At 39.2% G+C, this 19815-nt stretch overlaps 1 protein-coding gene and 2 long non-coding RNA genes across 3 annotated transcripts in view; 2 read left to right on the forward strand and 1 right to left on the reverse strand.

Moving 5' to 3' along the window:
* The window catches only part of LOC132911628 (complexin), a 330756-nt gene that overhangs the window by 179518 nt on the left and 131423 nt on the right, over positions 1 to 19815 (forward strand). The gene's annotated exons all lie outside the window — the stretch shown is intronic.
* The window catches only part of LOC132911631 (uncharacterized), a 271608-nt gene that overhangs the window by 120370 nt on the left and 131423 nt on the right, over positions 1 to 19815 (forward strand). The window lies entirely within an intron of this gene.
* On the reverse strand, positions 4312 to 5872 carry LOC132911671 (uncharacterized). Its single transcript, XR_009659060.1, has 2 exons — positions 5642 to 5872; positions 4312 to 5577 (listed from the first exon to the last, which is right to left on the reverse strand). It is a non-coding gene; the product is annotated as an uncharacterized LOC132911671 (long non-coding RNA).

Below are 19815 nucleotides of genomic sequence, written 5' to 3' on the forward strand. Positions count from 1 at the left end.
CTCACACCTTCTGAATATTTTTAAGATATCGATTGTCCTAACATTAGTTAGACCCTTGATTTTTTACAAAATACATTCAGTACCTATCTTTAATAGACGTATAATTTTAATCCTAGTAATAATCGTAGTATTAATCGTAATGTCAAAATGCTTCTTGGTGACCATGAAATACCAGCGAAATTACAAAATCAACGAACCATAAAATCATCACTTGACTGCGTATTTTTATAAGTGATCAAACAGAAATGTAAACAACGATTTGTTTCATTTATTAAATACCACAATAAGTATTCTTCTTTGATCGCATATTTGCGCCTTCGAATTTTCCGCAAGCCCATCAAAATGCGCGCTTTATTTATCGTATTATCCGTATGTGATCTGTAAATATTATTTTCGTTCGTATCATACATTTTTTAACGACTAGCCCTCGTTCAATGAAAATTCTTACCAGGAATTATCCGTATCTGAACTTAGCGCAATTGCAACAGGGATTAAAAGATGAAAACGCTCGTAAAAGATTCTCTTTGGCGTTTCGTTGTATTTAATGGAGATGGAAACTGGTACGGCATTAGACTCTCCTAGGAGGATGCACGTCGTTGGCCCAATTACTGCGGTATCGAGTATTGCTTCTCCGTAATCGGCGACGTCGAATACACTAGCAACCTCTGAATACGTCGATTCCCTTGTGGCCTAATAGAATTGACTATCGCACTTGTTACGACACCCCAGAATAGTCCACCTACCGAAAGCTCGCTCGATTCGGGTTAACTACTCTTGCAGAGGTTTGCGAGAATTCATCTTACTGACTAGCCCACACGAGCGGAATCATCTCAAAGCCAAGCTTTTCATTTCGATTGTTTCGAAAAATACCATCCAGTATGGGATTTTTCTCTTTTTCGTTCGAAGCATTAGAATCCGTTGATATTGCTTTTTCAATGGACCAGCCGACCCTTCCTTTTCTAACGGATAACGTTTAAACCAATCGTTATTGGTTGTTTCGTTACGTTAAATCGTTGTTTACCGATACGGTAGAGACGTACATCGAAGACAATGAGAACTTTCTATCGCAGGCTTTCGTACGCTACGTTTTTGGTGTATTCGATCGGTTTAACTTCGATTGATTTAATAACGACCTTTTGCTTTTATTTATTGCGCCAGACATCTTTGTTAACAAGGATTGCAGTTTGTAAGGGAATTTCTGAAAAAAATATGGCAATCTTCTAGGAGAATCGAACTGAGAAGGATCGTGGTGGTAAACGAGCACGCTACTTATCGAGGCAACGCGACCTGACTGTTCCTTTTTCCTTATGTCTTGTTGTTCCAACCTACATCATTTTTGTAAGAAATACTCTTGTTATGATACAGTACGAGTATACGATTTACTATCATTATGACATACTGATGGAAGACTTACCGCGAAGACATCGAAGGTAAAAATCAGAGAAACTTTTACAGCCATCTGTAAGCTACAAATAACGAACCAAATAACCGAATATAATTGGATAGATGCAGAAATTCTGTCAATTTTAATAACCTTGCTTTTTCGCTTAAATGAAAACTATATACTTTATAATAAGTATACAGAATCTGCATTGTAAATATTTTATTCTAACAAAACATTTGCATCCACTTAAGCGTCATAATTCCCATAGAATCTTTTTAAACCGATTTGTCTGTCAATTTGCTCAACTATTTACTAGAAATTAAGAAACAGACAAGAGTAGACAAGACTGAAGAAAGAGACAAGAAAGAGCAGACAAAAAGGTACTTGTTATATTTTTATTACATAAAAAAGAAGACTACAGCAGCAACTTTCGTCCCATACTTTACTCAACAATTTACTGTTTGCTTCCATCCTATCTCTAATAGACTATGCTTAATCCTGCAACTTGGAGCGTACAGTTCCACGCGAGTTTCGCGACCATCTTACCTCCGTCTAAAGAGGAATTTCCAGAACAATAACCGAGCAACCGATCGTGCGACGGTTCCCTAATGAAACGTTGCAGCACAAACGAAAAGTTTCCACGGCAATATAGCTCCGCCAACGTCCGAAACACAAGGCTCGCGGTGAACGAGAAACATATATCTGACCGCACACGATATACAGAAGCCACCGACGCGAATTTTGCCGTTCTATCGCCTTTCTGGGATGAAGCTGTTGCGAGAAGGAAGTTTGGTGCCAGGTGCTGTCTACGAGCAGCGATAAATCCAATACGAAGCTATTATTTTTCTTAACGTCGAACGACTCGTACGAATCGAGAAAGGTGAACGTCGCAAGACGAGAAGCGACCCGTTTATCTCGAAGGGAACGTTACACTCGCAGTTTATTCCGTACACGAAACAATTTCCCTTCGACATCGATAATTTAATACTCTCGTTGTGTCTCTGGGTTTCCAGGCGATCGTTATACGGCCTGGTTCCAGGCATGTTTAATATATTCGCCACCAAGTGTATTTTCACAGATTTTCTGCTCACGCCTTTTAAAGCTGAAAAGAAGATTTTAGAAGTGAAAAATGCTGCAAATTTTAGCTTTAAATACGAACAGAAATGAATATTACATATTACAGCGAATTAATTATGAATTATAATCGTACAAATTATAAATTAAAATTATATAATTGTACGGACCGTAAATAAATAATTGAGAAGCGAAATAAATATATGATACAATTATATGCCCTATCATAGGAAAGTATTTAACACAGACGAAATATTTAACACAAATTTCACTCACAGTCGTATACGAAAGTATCAATTTCACACATTCTCCTGCCCACCACTGTATGTGCTGTACGTGCTTAGTAACGTCACGAAATACAAAGCAAAGATGAAATTGCACCCTGAATTGGACGACGTTTGATGACAAGATACTATGAAGAAAATGTGAAGAGATTTGTTCGAGAATTTAAAAAAAAAAAATTCTACAGGAAAAATACAATTCTGTGAAGATTATGCCAGCAACTCTTCCTATTGATATGCTTTCATACGGTTCATCGCAATATACCAAGTAATCGTTTTCTAAATTTTCTTAAATAAAAATGTTACATTGTTCATCGATGTGCTTTGCTTTTTTCTCGATATTATTAAAAATTAATAATAATCTTGGAAATGCTTAATTAATAATTGTATCGGTGACCGCCACGACGTTGAATAAATTACGGAAATTTCATGGACATTGCAGCTAGAGTTTTGGCGCGAAATAGAACACACCGATTCAGGAAACGCACGTACGCCGGATCGGGAAAGAGACACGGACCAATCTCATGAATAATGAATGGGACACGAGATCGCGACTCTCAACAGACCTCCAACGTTTTCCTTGATTTCCGTAACACCGGAGTTTGTTTTCGTCTTCTTTCGTTATAAAAAATCTAGTGCTATCTGGCAACCGAAGCGAATCGTACAAGATGCAATCGATTGGTAGAAACAGTAACAAGGATTGTGAAACGATGTTAGGTTAATACATATTTTTTCATATAAATGTTATCTTATTATCCAAACATTTTACATCTCCGCTGCTTTAAAAGATTGTCTAGATCGAATAGAGGATCAGTCTTTAATCTATCTCAAATATGAAATTTATATTTTCCATCACCTTCGTGACAGTTTCTCCGATCTTCCTTATTCACGACGGCTAATATGAAGTTCCAATATTTTTATTACAAATCCTCTTGAAATTCTATGCATGTGAGTTACATATTTCTTCTTCTTTAACGTAATTGATAAGATAAAATCTATCAGACGATATTTCCTCGCTTAGTTCAAACTTCAGAAAGTTCATACGCTCTTGTGTATATACTAATTTTCCAGCAAATATATATTCGCGTTGTAATACGAAGAGTAATGCAAATAAATATCTTGCAATTTCCATATACATTTTCAGATTTCTTGCAAATTTTACCAATACGTTTAATCGTCACAGTCACGTCTCAACACAGTTCCAACGTTTCAAAGTGTTGTATATAACGCGCACAATATATACAATACGATATATATCGGTAAAAGTTTGCTGTAGTAAGCGTTCAAGCTACTTCCGTGAGCCACTCTAATCGGAGCTTTCCTTTTGTCGAGTGTAAAGGTTAATAGAAGGAATTAAAAACAGCGACGAAATAAGAGAGAGGAAGAAAGGTTGGAAGACAGGAGAGCGGTTAGTCGGGTTTAACTTCGGTTGCACGAGGAAAAAGAAACCAATTAGTCGTTCGTTTCCGAACACGGACCTCCTTGTGGCCTCGGTGTCCCTCTTCCGTGCTATCGGAAAACACTCGACTCCTTTCTTTTCATTTCGCGCGCGTCAAGCAATCGGGAAGCGCGCCGGTGTTTGCGTTACGCTCTTCGACGTCGGCTGCTCCTTCGCTAAACCGAGAACCGATTCGAAAACATTGTTCGAACTGCCACTACACACGCGCACGTTCACGCGACGCCGTGAAGAGATTGCGATTTTTGTTGGTCGGTGATTAAATTTACCAAAGCACTTTCCATCGTGAAAGGATCTTTGTACCTCGACTCGATGATGAGATTCTTTTACCGTGGCTGGTGTTCCATCCTCGCTCTCCAATTTACTTCACAAAAAAAATCTCAGAACATCGGCATCATATTAAAAAAAAAAAAAAAAAAGAAAAATGGAAGAAAAAAGAAAGAATTCGCGATCAGCCAACTCGGGTGCAATTTGCGAGAGCAAGCCAAGCGTAAGAGAGCGCATCAAAAACAGAAATACAGAAATCAGAGTCGGTGCTGTGACGCGTGTTCGATAATCGTTGACCTCGATCACTGAAACGACCAGGACGAAACGGGTCACGAGGGACGCGTGTAGGAGATGCTCGTTAGGTCGATTTGGTCGTCGATTAATTCTGTCGGTCGGACGGCGTGTGATGGAGCACCCTGGATTGAAATTTTCGCCGGCCCAAGCGTTCCTGTCGACGACAGCAGGTCGAAACGAACGGACGTCATATAAGCAGGAAAGAGAGATGGAGAACGCGAGAGGTATGCGTAGGCGATCTTCGGTTTTACGAGAGCCATAGATATTATAGGGAAGAGCGTTCCGCATCTGCGCGACGTGCCGTCGTCCTCGAGAGACGTCGAGGGGCAGTGGTGAGCGCGTAACCAGCGTTCTCGTAAATTTATCGAGTGTCATATCGAGTACTGTCACCCATCGTAGACCGATCGTGTCCATCTCCTGGTTGTCCGTAAAGTGGGCCAAGATAATCGTTTAGATAAACCACTAGCGTCCCTGACACGCGTGCTAACTCATCTCTCTCTATACTTTCCTCTCTCTTACGCTTGTCAGTTTGAAAATCTGTCCCATTCTGGCCATTCATTCTTTCCTTTCATTCCCTTTTCCAATTCTCTCCTTTCTTCCATCTTTCTCTCGGTTGATATGTTTCCAACAACGGCGATCTGCCGCATCTTCGTAAATTCTCAAAGGGAGCACGTTTATTGCCAGCGACGAAATCGCTGGATGTGTGCCGCTGGATGAACGATATCGTTGGAGCGGCTCGCGTTAAATCTGTCCCCCATTTCTTCTACAATTTCGTCCACCGCCTCCTTGCTCGTCGTTCAACCGCCGAGGAGATCGATTTCCTGCCTGGAAACGTACAGATTATTTGTAAAGAGAAGAGCACCCCGTTGAATCTCTGTCGGCCACTCAGGAGAACTACCGTTTAATTCAACGCTGCGCGTACGAAATGTCAACTATAGGATTCCGCTGGACTCATAAAACGTCGCAGCTCGCCGATTCCTCCATTTCTTCTCCGCGGTTTTACGTTTCCATCTTGACTTCAGCTAATCGAATCCCACGCCGAGTTTGATACTTTTATCCTTCGCGGTTTTTGGACGCGATAAAGAAGAATATTGTCCCAGCGTTGACTGGCTGTGTTAGAACGAAAAATCGAGAGACGATTTTTTTTTATTAGTGTTTATTTATGCCAAGATATGTCTTTTTTAATACATTGTAGTAATTCACATAAACTATGAATTAGAATAAGGTGTGTTAGGCAAAGGTATTGAGTGTTGTGGTTTTTACAATTTTTTGTGTTTTCGTTCTTGTGTTGGTTTTGTTTTATTTAAGCCGCTGTGGAGCGGAGCTTTTGTGTGTTTTTGTTTATGTTGTTATTTTTGTCCTGAAACTTGGCCGCAAAACAGGACGCTTCGGTAGTCATCGAGAGACGATTATTTTCGTTTCATTGATCTGTTTAATACGTCGATAAGATTTAAATCAAAGAATTGTATACGAGCCAGTATACAATCATTGTTCGTTCGTTATGTTTCCTTACAATTCTTACGAAATAAATCCTACATTTTTGAAGATTCCCTTGATCAAGTTTAAACGAAATAATTGTTAAATCATTATGCTTCTCTAGAATTCCTGCAAACATTTTTCACAATTTTCTATCATATATTTTGGATTATATTCCAAGAATACAGTACTCTAGCCAATCAACTGCCTGCTCAACGATCCTCATTAAATGATGAATTCTATACGAGCCCAACGAGTATCCTAATATTTAAGAAGAGTACTTGCAACCAGAGGAACAGAAAATGAAAGATGTTGGCAAGTTACAAGACTCATAGTTCCTTTTCGTTTCATTGCTCTTTACGTTAGATAGAAGGGAAGAGATTTCATTCTCTATCTCGCTACTTTCCACCAGTCGACCCTATAAATCTCTTAGCAAGTTTAACGAGCATATTGCGGGCCGAGCTAGCAGTTCGAGTTCTCGTGTAATTGTCAACCCATTACGTGGAGAACTGTGCGAAATCGTTCCTTAAGGAACTTCTGGTATTCACCTTATTCAACTCTCTGTAGCCCTCGCTCTTATCTTGCGATAGCTCCTATCTGCAATAACTATACGGTCGGGGAAAACAGCGTTCACCAGATTCTCAACGAAAGAAAAATCCCTTATCGAGCGTTATTTTTCTCGTCAGTCTTGATATCTCGTTTCATTACGAACGAAATACGGAATTAATGGATACACTCGAGCGAAGGCTGGGATCACGAGAAATGGACGCTGACAAGGGACGACGGAGCGACAAGAAGATCCGCAATAAGAGCCCTGGTATTATTTATCGTTGGCGCAGCCGCTCGTAATATTAATTATCTCATTTTATTTTTCATGACTATGTAATTAACATCGGCGGCTATTTACTCGAGAAGCTGATATCAAACGTTATTTCCTGGCGGAAGAAAAGATAGTTTGCGACAGGTAGTCGTTTATCTTGAACTTTATCCGTCTCCTTCTTTAATCGCATTTCTCTCCTTAAAAACATTTCAGAAAGAAACGAGAAAAAATGATATTAATATTAGAACCAGCAAGTTTGTCGAAACACGATGCAACTTCTCTTTTGTTCGCAACTTGAGATCACAAGAAGGAACATGATAGGTACAAGTGAAAGGAACTTGTTAGGTCCAGCCAAAGTGACATTGTAACAGGCAATGTTTCAGTACTTTTAATATTTCAATATCGTAATAAAGAATATTTCAATATTATCGCCGATGTCTTTAAAATCGTAAAGAAGATGGAAAAATATCCTAAAATGAAACGAAAGGACAATTTTGGTAACGCAAAGGAAATCGACTTTTATTAAATTCTAAAATTGCTGACCTGTAAATGAATGTAAATGAAAATATGCTATAACTATTATGCTTATTAAAACCACGTATGTATAAATTCATGATAGGACTAGGTATAATTATCAATACGCGAAAACTACACAGGAAAAAGACCATTTGGTTGATTTCCTGAAATCTGTTAGCCATGGTACGAGGAACGAACGGTTAATTCGTAAAACGAGCGAGGGAGAGAAAATCGCGTACGTTTCACTAGTACCAAATAGCACGAATGCGTTTAGTGCAGCTAGTTTCCATTTCAGGGATATAATAGCGATGCTATTCGCCACAATAGATATCCGATGTGCCGTGTAACGGGGTAGTTCGTCGTGAAATTACATAAAATTTACGGCGTTTGCAGAACTACGGCTCTCTGGCGCTTTTACAAACATGGACGGCTGCGTTTTCAGTCGCGTTTTCAGCCGGATTTCAGCGCAAACCGGACGAGAGAACGGCGAGATCTAATCTCGGAAATAATAACGGCAGATGCGGTAGTCGGATTGCAGCTGGCCGAAACGAAAAGTCGGAGAAAATTCACTGGGCGTCCTAAACATTTCGTTTCCCTTCCTCTTTCCTTCCATCGTTTTCTCTTTTCGGCCGTGTAACGAGGTAACCTAAAGCAAAGTTTATCACGTTCCGGCCGCTATCGCGCCTGGCCGACTTAAAATTTCGAAGCCAGATAGGAAATTACCGAGTCACGAGATAGCCAAGTGAAAACAGCCGAAACTCCAACCCCTAATTAACGTTGCTACGTCAGAATTTGGTTACTTCTTTTCTGCTTTTCAAACTTGATTAATGCTTCCCGGTTGTTGGCTATTGTACTAATGAACAAAAACGGTTCTTCAAGAGATTCGAACGCTAAATTAACTCTGTAGCCATAGGCGATGCCGAAATCGCGCTCAACATACGCTGCTATCTCAGTGGGCCATGCAGTTTGCAAAGTTCTTACAGTTTTGGGTAAAAGAAAGTTTAACATTGATACACTATGGATTTCAGTAACTTTTGTACTAAAAACTACTTATCATACTGGCAATCATCTATTCTGTGTGATACATGTTATATTTATTCATTGCTCTTACTAAATATAAATCCATCTTGCAAAATTATGGTGTCTTTTTATACATCTTATTTTACTAAACTTTCTTTTACACACCGTTTTAATAAAGCAAAATGTTTTCCTTTCTCCCATTTATTACGTTCTTTAAATAATAATAAATCTGAACAAGATATAAATTTCGACCGCAGTTTTCTGGAGAAAAATATGCAAGTCGCCCGCGGCTGAAGGATTAATCAATTGTTCTGTGTAAAGGTATAACGGTTTTACTTGTTGCCAAGTAGCTTTGTATTCGAGGTTCGACACAGTTCTGTGTACTCGCATTTGAATCGACGTCACGCGGGGCAAACATCTGCCAATACGTGTCACGCGTGCATATAGTAAAGGATAGAAGCTTCGCGTTTCCTGATGCACAGCTCACGCTTTCTCTAGAATCAGTTCGTATAGTTTCAAGCGTTAACCTTAGTTCAAACTGTATGCAGTTGGCCGATTTCCAACTAACGACCAACATGGCGTCTCGGTTTAATGTTCTTCCTGATCGAAGCGACGATATCAGGGATAAGGTTGGTCGTAACGTCACGAACTATCCTGACTTGCGAAATCCTAGCTGAATTTTACGGTTTCGTCGTATTTTGTTCGTCATCCGAAAGGAAAAGCTCTTCGCGAGTGGGAAAACTCGTGCAATCTTTATATGACGCGTTCGGTACTTGCGTCGCGAATCCAGTTTTCCTAAAAACAATCAACTGTAATTCGATTGCAGAGCATCGTCTACTTGCTACATTTTTACCTTCGGGTAGTACGACATCGAATTTTATGTTATTTTAACGTTTAAGTAATACGAGTCGACGATAGCAAGATATTTTCAGGTTTAAGTAGTACGAATCAACGATACCGAGTTGTCTCTTCGTTGCATTTTTACGTCCAAGTAGTACGAGTCAATGATATCAAGGTACCTTTACGTTTGTTTAAGCAATACGAATCGACGATACCGAGTTATCTCTATGTTGCACTTTTATGCCTAAATAGCACTAAAGTCGACGACAGCAAGAAATTTTTACGCTTAAGTAGTACCAGTCAACGACACCGATCGTTTCTTCGTTGCACTCCTAAGCCTAAGTAGTACGAATCAACGATATGAAGACATTTTTACGTTTAAACGATACTAGAAAAAGACAGCGAAGCATTCTCGTGTTTAGGCAGTACGAATCAGGACGAGTAAGAAAATATGTATGTCGATGCTTCCTAGATGAGATTCACACAAAATTGTATGCAGTAAAACCGCACACCATGCGCATTTTTATATTTAATTCAAAGAAATTGGACGTTATAGCATCTTGTAAAATACGATATTGTAAAATCTTTCGTAACAAAAATTATCTTTCGAATTTTATTTTTGTTATTTTATCTTCATTACGAATGCTTTTAGTTAATCCTTGCTTATTACACTACTTGTTCCAAACCAAGGACAAGATAAAAAGTTGCGATATAGAACCTTAAATATGCAATTTTTCTCATGTTTCCTTGCTGTAGAAAACAGGAAACCTAAGAAGTCTGTTTCAGATAACGTTAACATTTCTAAGACACTGACACGGAAGTCGTGCCCGAGTTTTGACAACGCACACTTTCCAAATGCAATATCGCGTCTGCTGCACATTGCGAGCATTTTTCCCGACAGCGGGTGTATCGCCGCAGCTTGATCTGAAAATGTATCGGAGAGTTCGTAACGGCTGAAATATCGTACAAAAATCGCTCGGATCGCCTCGCCGTGGTGAATTTTTTGCGACAAATGTTATTTCTCGAGCATTCCCTTTCTCCCTGTGTATCGAATCTCCCTCTCGGCAGATCGATTTTCTTATCCGTGAATTATGCACAACTTATTTCCTCGACGTTGATATCGTTACGCAAATCCGCGACGACAGAAGCGGTTGACTGTCAGGGAAATAGAATAACGAGTAAGAGAACGTTCCAGATCTGCCATAGTGTCAAGATTTCATCGGAACATCGTGTAAGAAAAGAGAGAGAAATTCGCGCGTCGCGTGTAATCGGTTGTTGCGAAAGTATTTCTTTGTAGAGTCGCAAACATTGCATTTCTGCGTGAATTTCATGAAATTGTAGTCTATGACTATTGATTTAAAACCATTGAAAATTTGCAATATTTTTTATATAAACAATATTCATTAACTTATAACAATCTCATACGTACCGTAATAATTTTTATTCTACATATACGTCTTCTCTTTCTGCACATTATAAATCATATTTTTTCCACCATATGTTTCATGTCTAACATGTAATATGTTCCGTGTCATACGTTTTATATTTTCATTATTTTACCACATATCTTGGATTTTTGACAAGGCTTCAAATTCAAATAAACGACACACGTTTCCGAATATATTTACTGTCACCAGTAATAACGTTTTCGATGGTCATAACTTGCATCAATTCCTCGGCTATGGCCATACGATGTTTTTCGACGAAAGGAGGTCTCACGTGAATTCCATGTTATTGTACAATATTATTAATAGTAATAAATTAATTGTATATTCACAAGCGTCTATGTATCGAATAATATTTTAAGCAGCCAAGGGCAATTTGCTATTTATAATATGATTTTCGGTGGTGATCAAATGGTCGTACATTATTCTGCCCACTAAATAAAACTAAAAACTCGCAAGTGTTTGTGATTATTTGCTGCATTCAATTCGCCGCACTGAATCTTCTCTCTGCCGGATAAAAGGATTCTGCATGAAATTCCGCGATAGAACGAGCACTCGAGATCTCCGTAGCCGATACCATCGCAGTGAATCGTCGAACATTTTCATAAAATTGTGAAAAACCAGCGGTACAATGGAGAATCTTTAATGAAAAATGTGCAAGTCTCTCGAATAGAGAATGAAGACAAACACGCAGCTTTATTTTACTTTAAACGCGAGAAACGATGGAACATTAAAGACAGTATTGCGTTTAACAATAAATAGCAACTTCGGATTGAAGACTGTGATATACTTGGAATGTAAATACAATTTTAGTGACTGTTTGCGACGAAGCGAATGAAATTCTTGATTACCATTACCCGATGATGTTGGTTCGAGACTTTTATAAATACCTCTGAAATATTTTCTATGATTTTAATCGAGTAATATAGAGAAAAACGTAACTGAACGAAATTTTCACTGCTGAGCCGGTCATTTGAATTAATTAAATTGAGGACGGAATGAAATTCAGAAGAACGTAGGGAAAACCATGACCAGTCTACATTTATTGCCTTTTCTCGTGCTTTTAATGAAAAACGATCTGCTGTGTGGAGAGAAAATAGACGATAAATACAAGAAGTTTGGATAATCACAATGTTACAACTCATTGAAATTATTTTCTTAAATATTCGAAAATAAGTAGATATCAAAAGCGTGTATTCAATTCCTAAAATACATAAAACTAGCTTAGATACCTAATATAGAATTATTTAGTTAACAACATACTGAATTTTAAAATTCACCTTCCAAATTCCTATACATGCAAACTGTTAAAATTTACAATTGTTACGAACGTCACACATAGACAGTGTAATCCTGTTTTAAAATAGAATTTTAAATGTTTTAAAACTTACCATCGGAGTACATATTAACCAATATGTAGCTAAATTTATTACGCATAAAATCCACCTAAAACAACTCTCTTTCAAATTTCGCAACACTATCCCACCGATATATCATCATTTTAATCTACTGTGTTGCATCGGTAAAAATACAAAAAATATATCGCAAAGATAAAAAAAAGCTACATGATACGATGTATCTATTCCACTTTATCCGGTATATCGAACGAAAAATGAAAATCATGTCAGCGTATGCGACAAGATGTGTTTCCAGGTTGTATTTCCAGGATCCGTGCTTCTCGCAGTGGAAAAATCTACAATTTAGGTGACCAATGTTACCAGTCGGTGGATTAAGTCTTGGTCCGTTATCGAGCGGATGGAACAGACAGTAAACCACAATGGACAGATTACGATAAGCTGGTTCGCTGGTACGTGGCAAAGTTTAGCCAATAAATGATATTTCAACGCAGCGGGCCGCATAGTTCAGGACTGTAGTTGGAACGCGTAACGAATTACGCTTTCGTCCAGCCGTGAAAAACGATTCGACGATGGCTTTTCATCCGCGGATCGAAACGCCTGCCCTCGACAGCGTGCTCCGTGGTAGAAGAAAAATGATTCGTCCCGTTCGAAGCAGTTTCGCAAAGGCAATGACGAAAACGTTAATTGAGCCCTTCAGAGGCTAAATTAACCGATCTCGATTTTTCTAAGTTTCACAGTTCTGTTATCTGCATATGTGATTAATATCCAACTTCTTGAAGCGACAATTTATTTAATATAACTTCAATTAATTTATCACAATGTAATAAAATATTTATTTTTGTAGATATTTGTACGACTGATATATATATAATATAATATATATAAAATATATATATAAAAAGGAAAAGATGGAAAAATACAAAGTAATCGGACAATGATAAAGAGAACAGAAAAAATAGAAAATGAAATGGTAGAAGTTAAAGTTTGACAATTAAATTATTTAGTGTGAATGAATTCCAAGCAAATACTTTGAAAATGATAACACTCGATACACTTCTCTTTACCTTTCAATTTACGCATTTAATTAGTATGCCTTTTGAGCAGCTCAACTGACGAGTGATTTAATCGACGAGGAAAATTTTTAATTATCATCGAGAGACGATAATTTCGAGGGAAACGGCGTTCGCCGTTTTCACGGCAGTAAGAAAAGAAAGAAAAGTAGGCTTTCTCTCGATCATTGTCGACGCGACAATTGTGCCCGCGGGAAGGATTCGAAGCTTCATTAAATTCGAAAGCGCCTAAATATTCTAGAGTATATCGACGCGTCAACGAGATGGAGCTCTGCCAAGAGATTAACCCAGAATGGCGAGGTCGTAGTAGCCAGATCTGGAGCATCGATAGGCCGTCGACATTCCATTCTATCCGCTGTTTTTTGTTCTGCGACAGCACTCCAACGCGCGATTCCTAGTATCCGATGCATACGCGTCGATTTTCCATCTCCATCGTGCGCTATATATACCGCTGCGCTAGGATTTCTGATTAGTCTGAATACCTAATTTTCGCTGGAGGAGATAACTTTGTCCCATTTTTCTTATTGATTAAACCGAGAAACTGATTAGTATTAAATGACTGATCGGTATAAAATTGTTCAAAGAAACAGATCGTTTATTTCCATAAGTTGATTTGTTGCAAGAAAATTACACAGATAAAAGTTCCAAGGAAATAGAAGATTCTAACATTCGACGTATTTTTCTTTCCTTTTTAATTTGTACAATAGAATTGGATATGATGTGGATATAACGATGATAATTACTCTAAACACCACCGTAAAAATAATGCAATTCATCGAAGGATAACAAAGGATCTACGACGAAATACCGTCCCAAGCCACGAGCTGCCATTCCAACCGTAAATATTCCAAATTTATGAGAACGAACACGAGTATAGAGCAGACAGACGAGTGCAGCAATCGGCAACGATTCACGGAACTATACAAAGCGGAAATAAGTCTAATAGCGGCGCATTATAGGTCAGCACGGCCGGAGGAAAAATTTCGGAACAAACAACGCTAATAACTCGCAGTTTCCCATCTCGACGATACGCAGCCCGGTAGAAACACAATAAAACCGACCTATTCCGTCCCATTGTTCTCTGGCGGGGAAAAAATGGCTCGGTAAAAGCCGAGTGAAATCCTGGCGCGGCTCTGCGTCCCGCTGTTACGCGAACCGCGGGCGTAAATCAGACTGGAAAGCGTGCAGGAGCCCGTGTATACCGCGTAGACCCAGTTAACTGAGAGCAGGTAAGGGATGTCTGAGGGTGGAAACGGATGTCGACGAGCATGCGAACAAAGAGGGAGGCACCTCGTTCTTCCAGACGCAGATATTTCTCCTTCTTCCACGTGGATCTCATTTACATATCAGTTGGTTTGTAGTAAAATGTCGTCCCGCCTTGGGCGCTCCTTCCCCACCTCTTTCTCTCTCTCACTCTCTTTCTTCCTCTCTCTTTTCGTGACACCACAGGGTGCTGTCGCTTTAAAGACGTCGGGAAAATTTCGTTCTGACATTTTACAAGCTGCGTACCGTCGCCAGGAAAGCGATATTTCGTCGTCGGAATACAATTTTGTAATTTTGATATTTAAAAACGTGTACGGGATGTATCTCTGGTAAATGGATATGTTACCTCTGGTAAAAAAAAAAAAAAAAAGAAGGAGGCAACGTGCGAAAACGAGATTTCGTACTAAACGCGTTTAAAGTTATTCACTTCGTAGCGGAGTCTATTTCGTTTTCACCCGTGTTACAGGTTTCATTGAATGTTACGCGTACTTCACAATATAGTTTGGAAGCTTCTGTCAACGATTCTTCAACCGTGTTTTATAATCTTCACGGATATGCAAAATGTGCATATAATTGTCTTCTTTCGTTAATATAAAATTTGAATCGTGAATTGCGAATCAATAATTATCCTCGAAGATTGGGATAGGTCATGTTAAATAGCTTAGAAACAGTTCGCAATTTTGAAATCTACTCGTATTTCTCCTTTCGGATGATTCAATAAGACGAACTATTATTATGAAGACGAAATGGTAAAATTTTTAACAAAGCTAATCGTTTTACGTTTCTCATTCTTTCTCAGAATAACTTCGCTTTCTGTAAGTGTTCTAACGCTCGTGAACGAGGATATATTGCGCGTTCCATCGTTCAACGTATTCCACATTCGATTCGTTCCTTCTTATTCGGATATCTGAAGGAGGGAGCTCCATTCGTTGTCTGTTTATACAGCATTCAGTCGTATAAAAAGAACGTAAAACGAGTGTAGAGGCGAGGAACGAAGGAGAGCATAATTTAACAAGCAAGGCAAGGAGATGGTTCTCGTCGACCGGTAATAAAACACCCCATCGCTCCCCTTGTTTCGTAGCTGCCGACAGCGTTTCCATCTCGCGAAACGTTCTCGATTTATCCGCATCACGACCCGACATGGTTTAAGAGAAAGAGAATGGTTTAAGGAAATCACAGGATGGGACAGGAAAATGGTTGCATTCGGAGATTCATGTTGCACTGGCGCTTCGACCAGAGAGACGAATGGGTTTAAAGCGTCGAAGGACTGGCTAATATCGAGTAGCTGGTTTATGTGCTACCTTGGTGGAAGGTCAGTGTGATTCGAGGTTATTCGATTGGTGCACAGTCGATGGAAATACCTAGAGCAAAGTGGAAATACGTTTCAGACAGTGGAACATCGAAACGATAAATCCTAAGCTTGCAGCGTCTGTGTTTTGCGCATTCGGTTGGCTAACGGCCATAAATTTCACTGCTATCCTATACTATGGCGCAGCCCCCGGGGAACACCAACGTTTTCCCGATCCTCCCTTTAGAAGAAAGCGTTACGGAAATAATTTTCGTAAAAAATTTCAGCGAGATCGTGGCGTGTTGTGTCCGACAAATATCTCTCGGCTGAAAAACTGTTAATCGTCTAGCGCAGTATCGTAGAGTCGAGACACGCGATGTTTCAACAGTTTATTTCAGCCAGTTTATTTTGTCAGAATGTCTTTATAAACGGATGAAACGATTTCGTTTTACGCCAAAATCATACATGCGTAAATTTTCATTTTTTCATTAAAGAAATCGGCTCAATATCTTCTTCTTCTTAGCTATATATACAATAGAATATTAAAAAATGACAAACATAGTATAATAGCTTAATGATGGTACTCTGAGCTTGATCCATTATCTTTAGAATCGTCTCACAATTTTTTACTCAATCGTGAATTTCTATAATCTATCGAATCACATATTCGTAATATGAGAAGTGCCTAATCGTCAGGGAGGTTTAAAATCTAAAACCTGTACACGCTTTAGAGTTTTAGTTTTCTTCGCACTAACCAAAGACGTGTTATAAACTCATATTGCATTGTTTGCGACAATGCCATAAGTTCTTTGCATATTTAACGCACATAAGCTTTCTCACTCTACCCACATATATCGTGACTGAATAATACATGATTATTTAGACACAACGAGCCGTGAAAAAGTTGAAGAATTAACGGAGGCAAGATCGTAGTCGTCGTTGCCTGCGTCGCGTTGTTAATTTCTTTCCATAGATTCACAATTTTGTTTTTCTTTTTAGATTAACAATACGACGCGTCGAACACGGCCGAGCAGAAAGGCTGACGAGACGTTGCGATAACGAGGTGACGGACACAATCGTCGCGTGTTTTTAAGAAACGTATTACGGGTGTGTCGACGCGCGATCTCCGCCAGCGTTTTTCTTTTTCGCGCGAGTACAAATCCGCGAACACGATTTAGAATGAGACAAAGGAGAGCGACAACGGTAGAATTAAGGCGACGTTTTTACGTCCCTTTACAAGCGAGCGGAGCGAGAGGAACTCGGTAAACAGCGACAAATTATTAATCCGCCTCACAGGCAAAGTCGCGCTTCCCCCTGCGACCACGCGTTCTCGTTACTCGTGCGGAACGAACCTTAATGCTCCCCTTTCCTTGGGAAATGACGAATCTCGGGCAAATATATTTCTTGCCACGATTCGTGGTTGAGTTTTTAGAACGAACGCGAAAAAATTATACAAAAAATTTACACGTCTTGCTCCTCACGTTTGGATATAATATACAATATTACACTTTTTAACAAGTTGTTAACTAACCGAAGGATAAGAGAATTTATTTTGCATAAAGACTGGATATAATCACAAATAATGTATTTGTGATTCTTCTAGCTTCAATCTTTTTTCTTGAACCTCTTTAGACCTGTCCTGAAGAAGTGAACTGGGATGTTCGCGGAACGTTGGAGCAAAGCTGGACGCGCCAATAAGATGATTGAAGCCGAAACAATCAACAAAATGTCACTACTCTCTGTTCATGACCTGTCTAACACTTTAAAAGTTTAACTGAAAGACAGCCTTTCTTTGCAGTTGCGCTAATTTACGATACTTGGCCGATAGACGCACGCTTTCTTTCGCGTTCCGGACAAAACAACGATAAAAACTTGCGATCCATGAAACGAGTAAAATCGCGCCGAAAAATATACATTTGTTTCTTGTAACGAGTGGAAGCGACGCTATTGTTCCAGAGACGCGACGGAGATTGCAATGGTTTATTGTTTTTACTCGTTTCCCTTCGTTCTCTCGATTTCTTGGCCGTTTTGTCGCAATTACGCAAAATTTCCGTTTCGAGCTCTGGCTCCAGCTTTATCAGATAAACCGTAACAAGAGATAGAGACAGAGAAACCGATAGAGATAGAGAAGGAGGAGGACCGAGAATTGTGAGAAGAAAACGATGAAAGAAAGGGGTCTAATAACGAAATGGAATTCGAAGGTGCAGCGGACTCGCGTTAATTGTTTTCATCCAATTAAGGAACGCCGGCGGCCGCGAACGTTTCATTATTTTAAGAGCGACGTCGTTCTTCTCCCCGCGACTTATCGAACACTCGCTTCTCCATCGAATCGTTTATATCGGTGCCATTTTCCAAGCCGTTTAATCCCGGTAATGCGAAACAGTAAGGTCGCAGGAAAGAGAAAGCACCGAACTGTTACTCGTATTCGCGTTGTCGTTTTACGGTGTCGCCGTTTCGAGTTCGATAGGTCGAGTGGCCCGTCGAGGCCAGACGCCCAGCCCAACGAATTGCATTTGAAATTGTAATACTCGCTCCTTTGTCTCTCTCTTTTTCTCCCCCTCGTTCCTTTGCCCTTGTCCTTCTCCCCATGTCTTTTTATGCATCCCCCGGGATACAAGATTTTTCCTTTCGTATCTGGCTTCCCACGTTTCTCACTGAATTTTCTCCGGTTACGCGTTTCGCTTGCCGCGGTTTTCTTTCCGCATCCGTCTCGAGTAACAACCAGCCACGCGATCCTCCTTTTCAGAGTTGCTTAACGCGAATAACTTCCCTGCGTGCCAGATCTAATACGTTTCACACTGAGCCAGAGAACGTAACATTTCCAACCTTTGTATATACTCCAGTAATATACAATAGAATTAGATTGCTGATTTTTCTTTTATATTAAGCGCGGAAGATTTAGAGATACAAAAAGAGAAAATTCATAAGATATCCATGGTACAGTACTATTAATATTCTCGTAAAGTACGATGAACGAGATAGATAGAGATGACAACTCCAGCTAAGATTCATTCAACACAGCTTCAGCTCATATGTGTGTTTCTAAATTATACTTTTATACGTACACTTGTCTGAGCTCATACAACAGTATTCGTCTTAATGTTATTTCGTATTGTGCATTACTTTGCGTTAAACAGATCAGATTCGTAAATAAACTAAAACTGAATTGAATGAAATGAAATTCAGTGAATTTCTACATGAATTTCAACATCGTCTCAATGAGAAAGAAAAAACCATTAGGTTGTCTGGAAAGTGTCTTTCTTTTACAGACACGTCTTTTATAACATAAAAGATATAACTTATAATATATAATAAGCACCCCGCTGGGGGTAGCCACCCACATGCTATATTTATTTTTATTTTATTTCTTTTTTCTTCGCCAATAAGATATAACACTTTACCAAATGTCCATAAGGACAAATTGTAAAAAACCAAAATAAAATAAAAAAAAAACGTCTTTTATAACAACGCATCTTAATACAAACATGAAACCTAATCTGTCAAACATTGTGATCTTTATTTTAATAGAACAACATGGATCATACGTAATTCGATAAAATAATATAAAACAGAAAATTCTGTGCATCCATTATTTCCTTACAAAACGAAAGAAACTTTTCGGACGACCTAATATAAGTTTTTCGATTTCGGAACTCGATTCTATAAAGATTCACTCTGTATCCTCCGTGCCTCCTTCTATCCGCCTCCTAATTTCTCCCTCTATTTCTCAATTTTCACGGTCGTTCTATCGATCATCGAGAATCTTTTAACTTTCGATGGTAATCCAAGCTGAACGAGAGAATTAGATTCGTTAGCCTTTCGTTGCCTCTTCTCCCGTGATTTCGTGTCTGGAAGACGCAAGAGCATCGACGAAGGCAATCGCCTTGTGGGAATATTCCAAGTCAAGTCAGAGTTCGAGTGGAGAGGTCTCGGATTTTAATGGCGTCGGAATATTGCGTCGCG

Source organism: Bombus pascuorum, chromosome 11 (assembly GCF_905332965.1).
Source record: "Bombus pascuorum chromosome 11, iyBomPasc1.1, whole genome shotgun sequence".
Lineage (NCBI taxonomy): Eukaryota > Metazoa > Arthropoda > Insecta > Hymenoptera > Apidae > Bombus > Bombus pascuorum.